This window comes from Scyliorhinus canicula, chromosome 2 (assembly GCF_902713615.1).
Source record: "Scyliorhinus canicula chromosome 2, sScyCan1.1, whole genome shotgun sequence".
NCBI lineage: Eukaryota > Metazoa > Chordata > Chondrichthyes > Carcharhiniformes > Scyliorhinidae > Scyliorhinus > Scyliorhinus canicula.
In genome coordinates this window covers 207,860,822-207,877,099 of record NC_052147.1, presented here as the reverse complement: position 1 = coordinate 207,877,099, position 16,278 = coordinate 207,860,822, and the positions used below count along the sequence as shown (strand labels likewise).

The window sequence follows — 16,278 nt, the reverse complement described above, 5'->3', positions numbered from 1 at the left end:
ATTCCAGGATTCTCTCTCCCCAAGAATCCTTTCTTCCATTATCCAACATCCCAGGATCTACAATACTGTTCTCAACTTCTGGGATCTGTCTCAAAACACAGCTATACTGGGATCCAATCCACTATTACCGTTTTTTCAATGCTGAGAAATCAATGTTCCTAAAGAAACTACATACATTTCACATTGACAGACACATTTGGTCTGCACAGCATTACCTCCCATTGTTACTCTTATGTTATTACTATTTTCAATCTTGCATTGCCATTTATAATAAAAGTTGCCCCTGGCATAGACAAGATGGGCCGAAGGGTCTCTTTCTGTGCTGTAAACTCTATATTTCTAAGGCGTGTCAGCTTCCAAATCAATAAACTGACTAAAAGGATGATGCTTTTACCTACAATCACTCAAAGTGCTTGTGTTGGCTATCTTCATTATCCCACAGAAACTGAAATTCCTCACCCAAAAGATGGGTTTAATAAACAAAAACAAACACAAAAAAAATCAGAGCCCAATTAAATGCATCCATTGAATTCCACAGTAACTTCATTGCAGTGTTAATGTAAGCCTACTTGGGACACTAATAAAGATTATTACTAAATTGTCTTTTATTTATTTTAATGCTGTCATTTAAGTTTTTACTTGAAGGTCCATCCTCCACAAAATGGCTGAGCTTGATATCGCTGCCCAGAGCTGTATTGTTATCAGAGTTTGGACTTGATATCTCTGCCCAGAGCTGTATTGTTATAAGAGTTTGGACTTGATATCTCTGCTCAGAGCTGTGTTGTTATCAGGGTTTGGACTTGATATCTCTGCCCAGAGCTGTGTTGTTATCAGGGTTTGGACTTGATATCTCTGCCCAGAGCTGTATTGTTATCAGGGTCTGGACTTGATATCTCTGCCCAGAGCTGTGTTGTTATCAGGGTTTGGACTTGATATCTCTGCCCAGAGCTGTATTGTTATCCGAGTTTGGACTTGATATCGCTGCCCAGAGCTGTATTGTTATCAGAGTTTGGACTTGATATCTCTGCCCAGAGCTGTATTGTTATCCGAGTTTGGACTTGATATCTCTGCTCAGAGCTGTGTTGTTATCAGGGTCTGGACTTGATATCTCTGCCCAGAGCTGTATTGTTATCAGGGCTTGGACTTGATATCTCTGCCCAGAGCTGTATTGTTATCCGAGTTTGGACTTGATATCGCTGCCCAGAGCTGTATTGTTATCAGAGTTTGGACTTGATATCTCTGCCCAGAGCTGTATTGTTATCCGAGTTTGGACTTGATATCTCTGCCCAGAGCTTGGACTTGATATCGCTGCTCAGAGCTGTATTGTTATCAGGGTTTGGGCTTGATATCTCTGCCCAGAGCTGTGTTGTTATCAGGGTTTGGACTTGATATCTCTGCCCAGACTTGTATTGTAAGAAGTCTTACAACACCAGGTTAAAGTCCAACAGGTTTGTTTCAAACACTAGCTTTCGGTGCACTGCTCCTTCCTCAAGTGAAGGTACCTCTTCATTCACCTGAGGAAGGAGCAGTGCTCCGAAAGCTAGTGTTTGAAACAAACCTGTTGGACTTTAACCTGGTGTTGTAAGACTTCTTACTGTGCTCACCCCAGTCCAACAGCCGGCATCTCCACATCAGAGCTGTATTGTTATCCGAGTTTGGACTTGATATCTCTGCTCAGAGCTGTTTTGTTATCTGAGTTTGGACTTGATATCTCTGCCCAGAGCTGTATTGTTATCTGAGTTTGGACTTGATATCTCTGCCCAGAGCTGTATTGTTATCCGAGTTTGGACTTGATATCGCTGCCCAGAGCTGTATTGTTATCCGAGTTTGGACTTGATATCGCTGCCCAGAGCTGTATTGTTATCAGAGTTTGGACTTGATATCTCTGCCCAGAGCTGTATTGTTATCCGAGTTTGGACTTGATATCTCTGGTGATGCAAGATTCAAAATTAACTCAATAAAGTGAGGACACAAATTTCAAGGAAACGTCATTGTTCTTTTTTTGAAACTGAGGCTATTTCAAAGATATTAGGAACACAGAACAGATTGCTGCTTATATGCCGGTTGTATTTTTTTGTTTGGTGTTGATGCCACTCCCAAAAGATTACAGCATCCAGTGCACAGAGCTTTACTATCCAGCCCAGAATCCCCAAACATCAGCCCAGTATCACTAGCTTTATTGTAAAGGCAAATGATATCTAGTCTCAGCAGGCAGGCTTAGCTCAGCTCTTTGGTAGCAGAGAAGAGGAGGAAATAAAGCCGGCAATGTCATCAATATCAGTCTCATCAGCTTTAGTGACACTTTTTTTTTTGTTTGATCCTTGTAGGTGGACATCATTGGCATGGCCAGCATTTATTGTCTAAACCGGTCATAGAATCATAGAATTTACAGTGCAGGAGGCCATTCGGCCCATCAAGTCTGCACCGGCCCTTGGAAAGAGCACCCTACCCAAGCCCACACCCCCACCCTATCCCCATAACCCAGTAACCCCACCCAACACTAAGGGCAATTTTGGACACTAAGGGCAATTTAGCATGGCCAATCCACCTAACCTGCACATCTTTGGACTGTGGGAGGAAACCGGAGCACCCGGAGGAAACCCACGCACACACAGGGAGAACGTGCAGACTCCACACAGACAGTGACCCAACCGGGAATCGAACCTGGGACCCTGGAGCTGTGAATCAATTGTGCTAACCACTATGCTACCGTGCTGCCCTTCACGGAGAGGTAACCTGCCATCTGAGATTGCTGCAGTCCACATGATTATAGGTACACCCACAGTGCTATTAGAGAGGGTGGTCCAGAATTTTCACCCAGAGACAGTGAAGGAACAACAATAAATGTCCACGTTAATGGTGTTTGACTCAACAGATCACTTACAGGTGCTGCCTTTCCAATCCACCTGCTGTCCTGGCTCTTCTAGGGGGTTATTGTGGATTTGGAGGCCTGTCAAAAGAAGGCTTGAGGTGTTACAGCAGTGTATCTAGTATATGGTGCACATTGCAAGCGTGATACACCAATGGTGGAGGAAGTGAATATTTAAGTTGGTAGATGGGAAGCCAATCAAGTGGCTTTGTCCGAGATGCTGTTGAGTTTCAAGTGACATAGGAACTGCTTTCATCCGGCCACAAACATGAAGAAGCAGTAGGCCATGGCGCTCCTCAAGTCTGCTTTGCTACTCAATAACATTATGGCTGGTCTGATCTTGGCTTCAGCTGCACTTTCCTGCCTGATCCCAAAACCTCAACTTCCCTACATTTCAAGAATCTTAATATATTCAAGACAAAGCTAAAAAAATGATTTCGCTTCCTCAGTTCTCTGGGGAGTATTCCACCACACTCCTAATTTGCACTTTGTAGGTGATGTACAGTCTTTGACAAGCCAAGAGGAAGTAAGTTCCTCACCCCAAAATTTACAGCTGCTGATCTACTTTTGTCTGGTCCAGCTGCTGGTCACCTATCATGTTAATGGTGGGAGAATGCAGTAAGTGTAATGCCACTGAATGTCATGGGGAAGTGTTAAGATTCTCTCTTGCTGGAGATTGTCATTGATTGGCTTTCCACTCATCAGCCTAGGCCTGAATGTTGTCCAGATTTTGCTGCTTGCATCTGGACATGGACTGCTCGTTATCCAAAATGTGCAAATGTAATGGAACACTGCAATCATCCCCATTTCCCCACATGATTTAGGCACGGTCATGATGAAGCAACTGAAGAAGGATGAACTGTGGCTAGTACCCTGGGGCACTCTACAACAAAAAGGAACCCCAAAAACTTTGCACTCGCATGCAAGTAGTCAGGAGCTAGCCAGAGGCAGAGTGGGGTCTATTAGGGACAAAAAAAAATTATATATGCTTCAAGGCACAGGACATGGCTAGAATATTTAATGGATACTTAGCTTTGGTGTTTACTAAGGAACAGCATAACTGGTAGAAGCAGTGATGGTAGAGGTAATGGATGGGGTGAAAATTGAGAGCGAGAATGCACTGGAAAGGTTGGCTACGCTTATAGTAAAAAAGCCACCTGCTTATATGCTATATCTACTGGGCTTGCACCCCAGGTTTGAAATGAAAAATTAAATGAAAATCGCTTATTGTCACGAGTAGGCTTCAAATGAAGTTACTGTGAAAAGCCCCTAGTCGCCACATTCCGGCGCCTGTTCGGGGAGGCTGTTACAGGAATGCACTGCTGAATGCAGTGGGTAATAAGATTGTAGAAGGGCATGCCTTATTCTTCCAATGCCCCAAGTGGATGATCCATCTTTGCCTCTTCCAGATGTCCTCAAAATCAGAGATGGCAGTCTTCAGCCAATTTAATTTATCCCACGTATGATCAAGAAACAATGCGGTGAAGGTATCAGAAGATTGGAGTGCAGAAAATGTAACACCCTGTTCAGGAAAGGTGCAAGGACAGTCCTAGCAACTATAGCCCAGTTAATTTAGCATCAATGTTGGGTACAGTTTTAGAAACAACAATTGGGGGAGGGGGATGGGACTTGGATACGTTTTAGTTCATTGCAGATAGACAACATGACTTATTGAATTTATTGATGAATAACAGAACACTGATGAAGGGAATGCAACAAATATTGTCTCTCTGGATTTTAAACGGCCGATTAACAAAACTGAAGCTCATGGAATACGAGGGCCAGTCTCAATGTGGTTAAAAGAATTAGCTAAAAGACAGAAAACAGGGAGTTGTGGTAAATGGTTATTTTTCAGACTGTAGGATGGTAGATGGTGTTCCTCAGGAGGTCAGTGCTTAGACCACGGCATGTGTATTATATATACACACACAATAGTCGTTTTGTTAAAATCCTGTTGAGGCCTATTAGCATTTCAAGAGAGCTGAATAACTGGTTTGAACCAATAGAATTACACCATGAGATTTCACATTTTTTATTGTACATAAGTTGAAGTCTTAACAATATGGTTTATAACTATGTATGTGATGCCCTCTGTTTTACTGCTTACTCCCCTCAAGAATTCTCTTATGCTTCATGCTATCTTAAAGTTATTTAATTTGTCAAGGTCACTCAAGAATGCCTGCTGCAGCCTTCTGGAATATATTTTTCCTCAGTAAAATTCTTTGTATAATACCTTTTGGCCATGGGTGTCTCAGTCCCTTATTCCGACACCCTTTTGGCCATGGGTGCCTCAATCCCTTATTCTGACGCCATTCACAATGCTTCCCAGCTAATTCTGCAGATTACTTTTTTTGCCACAAGGCTCTGTGAGGATCACTGTTGATTTCTTTCACTAGCTGCAGCTCAACTCCTAGGCCCAGCTCCGGCTCAAAGCCATTGGTTTGGGCACTTCATACTCATTAGTGGAGTAGCTCTGGCAGGAAAGTGGTGCAGAAGGTGGAGAGGGAGCGGTTCTCCCCAGGATTGGTATGTCTACTGGCTACCAGGCCCAGCAAAAAGTCAAAGACCTGGCTAAGGAACTGGAAGGTACCTCTGGCACAGCAACAATTGCAAAAATGGCAGAGGGGGAAATGTCAACGCCAGTGGGAAAGGCCAAGATGGAACAGTTAATGGCCTTTACCAAATATGAATTGTGACAACAAAGGAAGGAGAGCACAGTAACAAGTCTTACAACACCATGTTAAAGTCCAACATGTTTGTTTCAAATCACTAGCTTTCGGAGCACTGCTCCATCCTCAGGACTGCTCACCCCAGTCCAACGCCAGCATCTCCACATCAAAGGAAGGATATGCATGGGGACTGGTCGAAAGCCATCAAGGGAGCAGTAGCACCGTGCGAGAGTCAATGGGCCAAATACAGAAGAGCCTTGAAGCACAAAGATGCAAAAGGTGGTGTCTGATCAAATAGACCGGATTATGCCCTTAGAGGTGGAAGATCTGGGGAACATGTACAACTCAGAAGGAGGAGGAGCAAGAAAACAGGACCAGGCAGCAGTACTTACGATTGTGGGGCTGCCTGGAGGTGTAGAAGGAACGAGCATCACAAAATAAGCGTCAAGGATGTTGGCCGGGCTGATGGAGCAGGGAGTGCTGGACAAGGCCCCAGCGGTGGACAAGACCCACAGGTCTCAGGTGGTGACTGTGCAGATGCACAAATTCATGGAGAAGGAAAAGATGCTATGATGGACCAGGGAGAAGCCAGGCTGTCGATGGGAGGGGAACCATGTCCGAATAGATCAGCATATTGATGCTGAGCTGGTGAAGAGGCGTGCAGGATTGCGATGTGGCAGAGTTGGAGACGGTGCATGGTCATGGACAAAGAGAGGGGCCATCTTGGATAGGCCAGATTTAGGGTGGTATTAGAGAAGGCAGAGCCGGAAAGGGGTGATGGCGGTCAGTAGAGGGGAGTGGAGGCGCACGTCTCCGGTAAGAATTGTAATGTGGAAACATCTGGGGGTTAAATGGGCAAATTAAAAGGTCCAGGTTTTTGCACCCCTGTGGAGTTTGAAGTGGAGGTGATCTTCTTACAGGAGAAGCATCTCCGGGTGAAAGTTCGGGTTAGGTTGAGGAAGGGATGGATCAAAGTCATGGGGGGGGGGTTGGTCATTTTGTTGAACAAAAGAAGTGAGGGGCAAGGAAGTTTGGGACCCGGTGGAAAGATGTGATATAGTGAGTGGGATGCTGGAGGGGACGTTGAGTGATTCTAGTCGAAGTGCATTTGCCGAATTGGGGTGATGTGGGGTTTATGGGGGGTTTGCTGGGAGTAATCCTGGTGGAGTTCTACAAGGCATCTGCAACCGAGCTGACACCACATTTGTTGGGGATGTTTAGTGAGGCACTGGAGAAGGGGGAGCTGCGGAGAAGGGGGAGCTGCCAGAGACTCTGACACAGCATGTGGAATCAGCTAAGGAGACACTAAGTTGGAGGGATATCGGTGTTGACGCCATGGTGTGGAAGCCACAGGTTAAAGCCCAGGGGAGATACATGGCATGTACAGGAAGAGGAGAGGAGGGACTGGAGAGGGTGAGAGATTTTCACCTGGAAGGGCAGTTTGCAGATCTGGATGAGTTGCAGGAGGGATTCCATAGAATTTACAGTGCAGAAGGAGGCCATTCGGCCCATCGAGTTTGCACTGATCCTTGGAAAGAGCACCCTATTTAACCCCACACTTCCACTCTATCCCTGTAACCCAGTAACCCGAACGAATTTAAGGGTAATTTAGCATGGCCAATCTACCTAACCTGCACATCTTTGGACTGTGGTAGGAAACCGGAGCACCCGGAGGAAACCCACACAGGCACGGGGACAAAGTGCAAACTCCACAAAGACAGCCACCTGAGGTTGGAATTAAACCCTGATGCTGTGAGGCAGCAGTGCTAGTTACTGTGCCACCGTGCGCAGAAATAATTCTCATTTCCCCTCTGCTTCATTGGTAATTATGTCATCCGCACTGGCTTGGCCATAAATTGTATGGATGGCGGCTGTATAACCCAAGAAATGTCTGTACAGTGAATAGGCCACTGGATACTACGTCCTGTGCGTCCAGACCATCACTACAAGAACACTGCAGGCGAGATCAAAATGTTGTTGGGCATGGACCCTAATGACTGGGAGACAGTCTCCGATGGCCATGAGCTAAGAGGTTGGCCACTTGTAAAGACACTGGAAGATGCAAGCAGAAACTAAAAGCTCAGCTGGCCAACAGGAAAACAGAGACTAGCAAAATGGGCACCATCTAAGCCCTCAGCAGCAAATACGACAGAGACTGCTACGGCAGAATGGTTTTCCTGAGTCACACCAGACAATGTTTAACACAGTGTTAACCACCACAGTGCAAACCATAGTCTTATGAGGCAGAGGTTGCCACATAACTGTTAAATCTATAACCTCTGGCTACTGACCCACTTATCAGAGGAAAGAGTTTTGCAGTATTTGTACCATCGAGGGGCTGGTTTAACACACGGCTAAATCGCTGGCTTTGAAAGCAGACCAAGGCAGGCCAGCAGCACGGTTCAATTCCCGTACCAGCCTCCCCGAACAGGCGCCGGAATGTGGCGACTAGGGGCTTTTCACAGTAACTTCATTTGAAGCCTACTTGTGACAATAAGCGATTTTCATTTCATTTCTATTGTTTCAAAGAAAATCATTCCATTTTTAATCCCTCTATCAGGGTTCCCTTTAACATTTACTGTTCTAAAGAAGAATAATCCTAGCCCCTCCAATCTGTCAACATAACTGAAAGCCTCATTCCTGATATTCCCTTGGGTCCCTATAGTACAGAGGAGAGCCATTCAGACCAATCCTCTGAAAGAGCGCCTCATCCCCACCCTTTTCCAGGATGGCGCGAAAGCGTGGTGACTCTCTGCGAGCTCTCCCAAACAGATCCTCTTTTTACATCTCTTGTAATCATAATACTCATCTTCTTCTCTTCTCCTCCACCCCCCACCCCCCCCCCCCCCCCCCCAAAACCCAGTTTTGGTTGTTTTTTGCTCGCTTTTAAAGGCTTCCCACCCCTCTGGCTTCCCACTAATCCTTGCCACTTTGTATGCTTTTTCACTTATGCAGTCCTTCCCTCGTGAGCCATGGATGCTTCATCCTCCCCTTAGCATGTTTCTTCCTCCTTGGGATGAATTTCTGTTGTGCCTCCCGAATAACCCCCAAAAACCCCTGCCATTGCTGTTCCACTGTCTTCCCTGCTAGGCTCCTTTTCCAATCAATTCTGGCCAGCTCCTCCCTCATGTCTTTGTAGTTACCCTTATTTAATTGTAATGCCGTTTCATCGGATTCCAGCTTCTCCCTCTCAAACTGCAGTGTAAATTCTATCATATTGTGGTCACTGCTCCCCAAGGTTTCCTTCGCTTTAAGTTCCCTAATCAAGTCTGCCTCATTATGCATCACCAGATCCAGAATTGCCTGTTCCCTAGTAGGCACTGTTACAAGCTGCTCCAAAAAAACATCTCCGACATTCCACAAATTCCTTTTCTTGGGATCCACTACCAACCTGATTTTCCTAGTCCACCTGCATATTGAAGTCCCCCATGATTATTGTAATATTGCCTTTTTTACATGCCTTTTCTATCTCCTGATTTATTTTCTGCGCCACATCCTGACTACCGCTAAGGGGCCTGCACATAACTCCCAACTGGATCTTTTTACCTTTGCAATTCCTCAACTTTACCCCGAGATTCTATGCCTTCTGATCCTATACATTCCTTGCATTTGATTCCTGACGAACATCTGCCTGTCCTTTGGCTAAGACGCATATCCTTGTATATTTAGATCCCAGCCCTGATCCCCTTGCAGTCACTGTGATGCTCACAACATACCAACCAATTTCAATGCGCACACCAAGCTCATTTAGCTTGTTCCGTATACTGCGCGCATTTTAGGTACAACACCCTCAGTCCTGAATTGACCACCTCCCTTCTTATACTTGTCACCTCTTTTGCTCTGCCCGAGGGTAATGTTGTTTTCTTATTTTTGTTCTCTATTTCCCCTTCAGTTACTATGCCTTCTAAGCTAACACTCTGGTTCCCACCCTCTGCCATGCTAGTTTAAATCCTCCCGAGTGACTTCAGCAAACCTCCCAACCAAGATAGTGGTGCCCCTCGAGATACAACCCGTCCTTCTTGTACAGGTCCCACCTGCCCCAGAAGAGATCCCAATGGTCCAAAAATCTGAAACTCTCCCTCCTACACCACCAGTTTAGCCATGTGTTTAGCTACACTATCCTCCTATTTCTAACCTCATTGGCACATGGCACAGGGAGTAATGTTGAGAATACAACCCTAGAGCTCCTGCTTTTTAGCTCACTACCTAACCCCCCGAACTCCTTCTGCAGGACCTCATCACTCTTCCTCCTATGTCATTAGTACCTATGTGTACTACGACCTCTGGCTGTTCACCCTCCTCCTTCAGGATGTCCTGTGTTCGTTCAGAGACATCCTTGACCCTGGCATCAGGGAGGTAACACAGCATCCTGGAGTTTCTTCCATGTCCACAGAAGCGCATATCTGTGCCCCTTATTACAGAGTCCCCTATAATCGCTCTCCTGCACTTTGCCCTCCCCTGCTGAGCAACAAAGCCAGTTGTAGTGCCACTGTTCTGGCTGCTGTTGCTGAGCACCCAGAGAAAACCCAGGCAGAAACAGGGAGACTGTGCGAATTCCACATAGTCACCCAAGTCCTGAAAGATGTGCTTGTTAGGTGAATTGGATATTCTGAATTCTCAGTGTATCCGAACAGACACTTGTGTGACAACTAGGGGATTTTCACAGTAACTTCATTGCAGTGTTAATGTAAGCCTACTTGTGACACTAATAAAGATTGTTATTATTTATTATTATTTATTTTTTTTAATTTAGATTACCCAATTATTTTTCTGATTAAGGGGCAATTTAGCGTGGTCAATCCACCTACCTTGCACATTTTTGGGTTGTGGGGGCGAAACCCACGCAGACACGGGGAGAATGTGCAAACTCCACACGGACAGTGACCCAGAGCCGGGATCGAACCTGGGACCTCAGCGCCGTGAGGCTGCAGTGCTAACCACTAGGCCACCGTGCTGCCCTATTATTTATTATTTTAACCTCCATTTCCGTTGTCATTCAGGAAGCTCTAGCTTTGGAAGCCCATGTACTAATAATATTTTGAAAAAAAATTAAATCAGAAGACCCACATCCTGCACAGAAGAATCCAAAAGAATACATAGACATCCCACCGCCAAGATTGCTAACAATTTCTGCATACATGCATTTGTTTTTGTAAAAGCAAAAACTGTACAGCTGACGACTTGCATCCTCCCATTTAAGGAGATTTCCTTTCTTTTCAGCACTTGTTAAAACCAGCAAGGTCAATCTGTAACCTTTTCTCATGCTCACTTTTCATAAAGTGTACATTATTTCACAAGGTACAACTATATACACAACATTCAATGGGTATACGATCATCAGTATGCACATTGTACAAAATCTCACTTTAAAATATTTGACAAATAGATTCCCATATCCACTGTTTTCACAATAGCCTGTGTTTCAGCAGACAGAATACTTTTAACAACTTTTTGTTATTTTTAGTTTCCCAAGCTAAAGGGCAACATTTCTCATTCTCGCCCTTAGGAAATATTATGAAACTAGCTACCAACGAATACTCACGAGGAAGAGGAACATTGCTAAAAATGACATAGCTGTATGTTCTTTGGGTTACCCAAGGATAGATACTTAAGGACGCATTTATCCATTTTTAAAGCTCTTAATGTTTTATTTGCCCTTAAAACACATTGTACTCAACTCCAATGCAGCAGAACTAGCACCTGATTTATTCCGAGTCACTCAGTTCAAGTGATCAATCAAGCTTTGCCTATTCTTTACATATCTTTCTGTGAGGACTTAGCATGATTAACCTGGATGGAGTAACACTCTAGAATTAGGACTTTTTATTTAAAGTCATTAGAGACATACTTTGCTCAACAACTAAACCAACATATTTAAAAGCCTAACAAGCCCGACTCCCAATATCAAATTAAGATTTTTCAAATTCTGCAGGCGATGAAAAAAAATCATCAACTTGCATTATAAAAGATGTTTAGAAAGATTTCCTTTATGATAACCAATAAAACATTGAGGGAAATACTTTTAGTTAAAACACTACTGATGTTCAGCAACATGGAACACAAAAACAATACCCTAGCATTCAGGCCAAAGACCATTTGTTTAATTTTCAAAGTTTTCCTCCTGTCCTGCTACCTCTTTAGGTAGTTAATCTTAGTAACCCACTCCGTTAAGAGCAGGAGAGATTCCTGGCCAGCCATGCTTGATGTGAAGTGGCACCTCTCAAGCAATGAGCCCCTGGTGACAGACTAGCAACCAACTTCCGGGCTCACCATCAGTACATGCACTGCAGTGTCTCACTTTGTACACCATTCTGCCAGTCAATGGGCCTCAGCTCCTGACCATTCAGCCAAAATTTAAACTTTCATGTAGTTTTTGTTCCCTATATGGTCCACAATTTTCACAACCCTCTAATCACTTCACCAGAGTACTCAATCAGAACAATTTTCCTGTAGATGAGGTGACAGAATCCCTCAGTGCAGAAGGAGGCCATTTGGCCCATCGAATCTGCACCGACTCTCAAGGCCCACTCTCCCATCCTGTTCCTGTAGACATCTTTGGGCACTAAGGAGCAATCTATCATGGCTAATCCACCTAATTTGCACATCTTTGGACTGTGGGAGGAAACCGGAGCACCCGGAGAAAACCCAAGCAGACACGGGGAGAATGTACGAACTCCAGTCACCCAAGGCCGGAATTGAACCTCGGTCCCTGGTGCTGTGAGGCAGCAGTGCTACCACTGTCACTGCTCCGCTCATGTGTGTAATGAGCAAATGGAACAAAGATATTGGAGGTACAAGGTGCTTTGTTTACATCTACCAGCTGCCGAGTCTGGAGAAGTTATTAATTCTGTAATTGTGAAGAATGACTGCCACCATGATTGATCACAACTTTGCATCATACTACAGTCTTTCCAGTTCCTGTGATTCATCTTTTTAAAGCACCCCAAATCTCCTGGAGTGAACTTGGTCTTAAAATGGTACATGAGAATTCCTCAGTGCTCTTGCCCAACTTTCCACATGCAAAGCCTTCAAATGTGCCAGGGGGGGAAAATGGAAGCAATTGTTGTGGCTTTAGAACAGGAGGACCACTGCACAGCACAGACGGCAATTTGGGATTTCACCCAGACTAATGGAAAGGGACTATATCCTCCAACTGTGTGAATTATTTGCACAAGTCGCCTAGTCAACACGAAAATATTTTATGTAGTATTTAATTACCTACTAATGATTTATTTCACAAAGTACATTGCTAAAATTGACTTTTAGCTGCAGTATTCATGACAATCATGTTCATATTTTTTTCACAGGTCTCTCACTCATCATTCAGAAATTCCCCTCCGTCAGTCAGAAACATCACTGGTGGCTAAAGGCCAGTCCCTATCTATTTCTCCATGATTCGGTCTATAATATTTTATCCATACCATGGGTTATTGTAGAAAGGCTAATTCTGATTACCAAGTCTACAAAATGTATGCTGGACATTTTTCTGTCTAAATCCCACAACCTTTCGATCCATGTTAACTACACTGTAAAAGGCATGCATCATTGGAAGGTTTGAATTGGGAAGTGAAACTACTGATTTTCTTTTCACAATTTTGACATGTCTCGTTCTGCATCACAAACCAGTTGCCCAGTCAACTGAGGGAAATTCAATAAACTAGTCTCATACACTCCCAACTATAGGCAAATTTCAACAAATTTTTAAACCGTGAAATTCAAGATCAGTGAGTAAACAGTCCATGTAAACAGGAAAAATGGTCTTATCACCTGATGCTATTAGCACTGGTCTAACATTTGGAGGAAAATTATCAGGTTTTGTTGAGGGGTTATAATGACATCCTGACTGTAATTGTGGAGTAAACTACAGATCAGCTGACTTTCCAAAAATCATTGCATTTTCATGCCCCATGTCAAGTTTCATTTGCACCCTGGTCACAGCACACCCTCGTCACAGAAGGTTTACTGAATGGTAGAGGTACTCATTAGAGACATCGATACTCAAATGTCTTACTCAGGTTATTTTTATATGGAATTACAACTCTCTTTAGCAATCATAATCTGTTGTCATCACCAAAGCTAGAGCAAGTAGTCCTTGACCTTGCATCGATCCCCACTACTTAGTTGAGTCAAGCTAACATTTCATGTCCCACATACTGTCAAAATGCCAGCACTACTTAGTTCTGCACAGTTAAAAGGAGTGACTAACACATTCATCACATCATAGGAGTAAAACTCATCGAATCCAAATAATTTATTCAGTTCACATTATCTTCATCCTCTTCCTCAGAATTTTCTTCATCGTGGATCAATTTCAGGAACCGGACTCCACAGTTTTGACACTTTACTGCATAATGATGTTCCGAACACACCTGATGCAGTTATTAACTGTTCCATGAGATTTCCTGGGATTCATTGCCCAGAAATTGTTGTTCCAATTTTGACTTGGGCTACAATAGCTAGATCACCTAAAAATTCCCCATGTCTTTAATCCTCCCATTGTATTAACCCCTGCTTCTGGTATCTGGAGTATTGCAAAATCTGGCATCATCATAGAGTTCTCTTGCACCACTACGGAATGTTTAATTTGTTCCATGAATTCCCAGGAATTATTCTGAAGTGGCCTGCATAATCCAAAGTTTCCTTCTGAACTGAGCACAGTAAGCGGACCATAAAATACATCTCATCAATATCATCTTTGCAGTATCATCCAGAACTTTGAAGGTCCAAACCTTGAACGTTGTCCAACTGAAACATCCATCTCGCACAGAATATTGTACTATTTATAGGTGGTGGCAAAGTCAAGGCCACACCTTGTTATCTCTTTGGTGGGGCTGTAACCATTGCCCACATATTCACTTAATTCTTCTACAGGTTATATGGCTCAGAGTTCAACAATTTCAAAGGGTAACCATAGCCCAGTAACGAAAATTTGCTTTGTCAATTTCCACAATGGACCACTGGGATTTTAGTTTTGTTTCAATTTTAATCTTCACCTTTAGGCAATTATCTTCTGCTACTACATTCTACACCAGAAAGCCAAGCAGTAGATGATGGAACTGGAGCTGATCTTTACACAGTTTAAGCTTCTATTTACAGAGCTCAAATAAACCATTTGCACTCTCTTCCTATTTATAGCAACTCTTGCATTTTCAATTAATGCCAACCATCTGCAAATAATGAATCTACATTTAGCACTGGTTCATTTTCAACTTCCAAATTAACTTAAACCCCTCCCCAAGAGCACCAAATAAGCAGCAACCTGTGAAAATATTAATCCCAGCTCTCTTCAGATACAGGTTCTCCTACCTCAGAACTAAAATCAATGCACCAAGAATCTAGAGTTCTCCCTCCTCCGCCACTTCTTTAACCCATGCATTCACTGGCACAATATTCCAATATTCCACGACACATCCTAGCACATGGCAGTGGGGATAATTTTGAGGTTACTACTTTTTGTGGTCTTATTCTTTAATATTTAACCGAACTTCTGGAAGGATATCTAAACCCTTCTACATTTGTCATCCGTTCCAATATGGACCACAGCTTCTTGACGTAGCGCCCCCCCCCCCCCCCCTCCTCCTCCAGTGTCCTGTACTTTTTTTTTTAAATTATTAATTCATGGGACTGGGCCAGCATTTATTGCCAATCCCCAAATTGTCCTTCAACCACATTGCCAATCCCCAAATGTCCTTGAACTACATTGCTGTGGATCTAGCCAGACCAGGTAAGGATGGCAAATTTCCTTCCCGAAAGGGCATTAGTGAACCAGATGGGTTTTTACGACAATCAACAATGTTTTAATGGACATCAGTGGACAAAGATCAAGATTTTATTGAATTGAAATATCACCATCTGCCATAGTGGGATTCAAACCCGGGTCCACAGAGTTGGGCCTCAGGATCACAGTTCAGTGACAATACCACTACGTCACCACCTCCCCTGTTTAATGATACCCGTTAAAGAGTTCCTATCAAAGGAGCTGGTGGTAATCAAAGCCAGAGTTGGAAAAAACACATTTGAGTAAATTTACATTAAAGGGCATGTAGTGCTAGAGATGCTCTCAGTGCAGCTATGAATAATCAGAATGTTTTTGCCAGCTATTAAGACAGGTGATGGTGATCAAACCCTTTTGGTTGATCTAGGTTCTCGTGTCTATACTAGTAGGGTGGTGACGAATAGCGGGAAGTAAATTATAGGCAAGAGTGCAATAATTCAAACTAAAATAAGGGAATATTTTCATGTTCACCTAGCTCTTGGCTTTGCACTCTCCCGCTCTCAGCTAAAATATTTACAGTTCCTAACCTATGAAGCTTTACCTGAAAAATTCATGCTGCAGATTTGTTTTCAAGTAACTCGTAGAATTTCAGTTATCCTCTGATATACAAGTTGATGTATCCTTCCAGTTATGAATCAGGTTGCCACTATCCTACTGACACATTATGGAAAATCTTACACATGCTCAGACTGCTATCACCCTGAAGCTGAAAACATAATATCTGTTGGTCAAATTAGCGATCTCAAGCAAAAATATGACGTGAAAGTGGATAGGCAAACTAATCCGGGGAAATGGAGATCGGTGACCAAGCTGGTGGGTGTTGATGAAGCAGATCAGGTAAAGAAATCAGAAGGATTGGGGCACTGAAGAAATGTTCCAAGGACAAGGAATGAGTAAAGAATCAGAAATTGAAGGGAATAGAGGGCACAAAGCTGCAAAGCAAAATATCAAAGAGCCATTGGTAC

General features: G+C 43.6%; 1 protein-coding gene across 1 annotated transcript in view; it reads right to left on the bottom strand.

Annotated features, from left to right (window-relative positions):
* ubr3 (ubiquitin protein ligase E3 component n-recognin 3) overlaps window positions 1-16,278 on the bottom strand; it is a 466,944-nt gene that overhangs the window by 427,547 nt on the left and 23,119 nt on the right. The gene's annotated exons all lie outside the window — the stretch shown is intronic.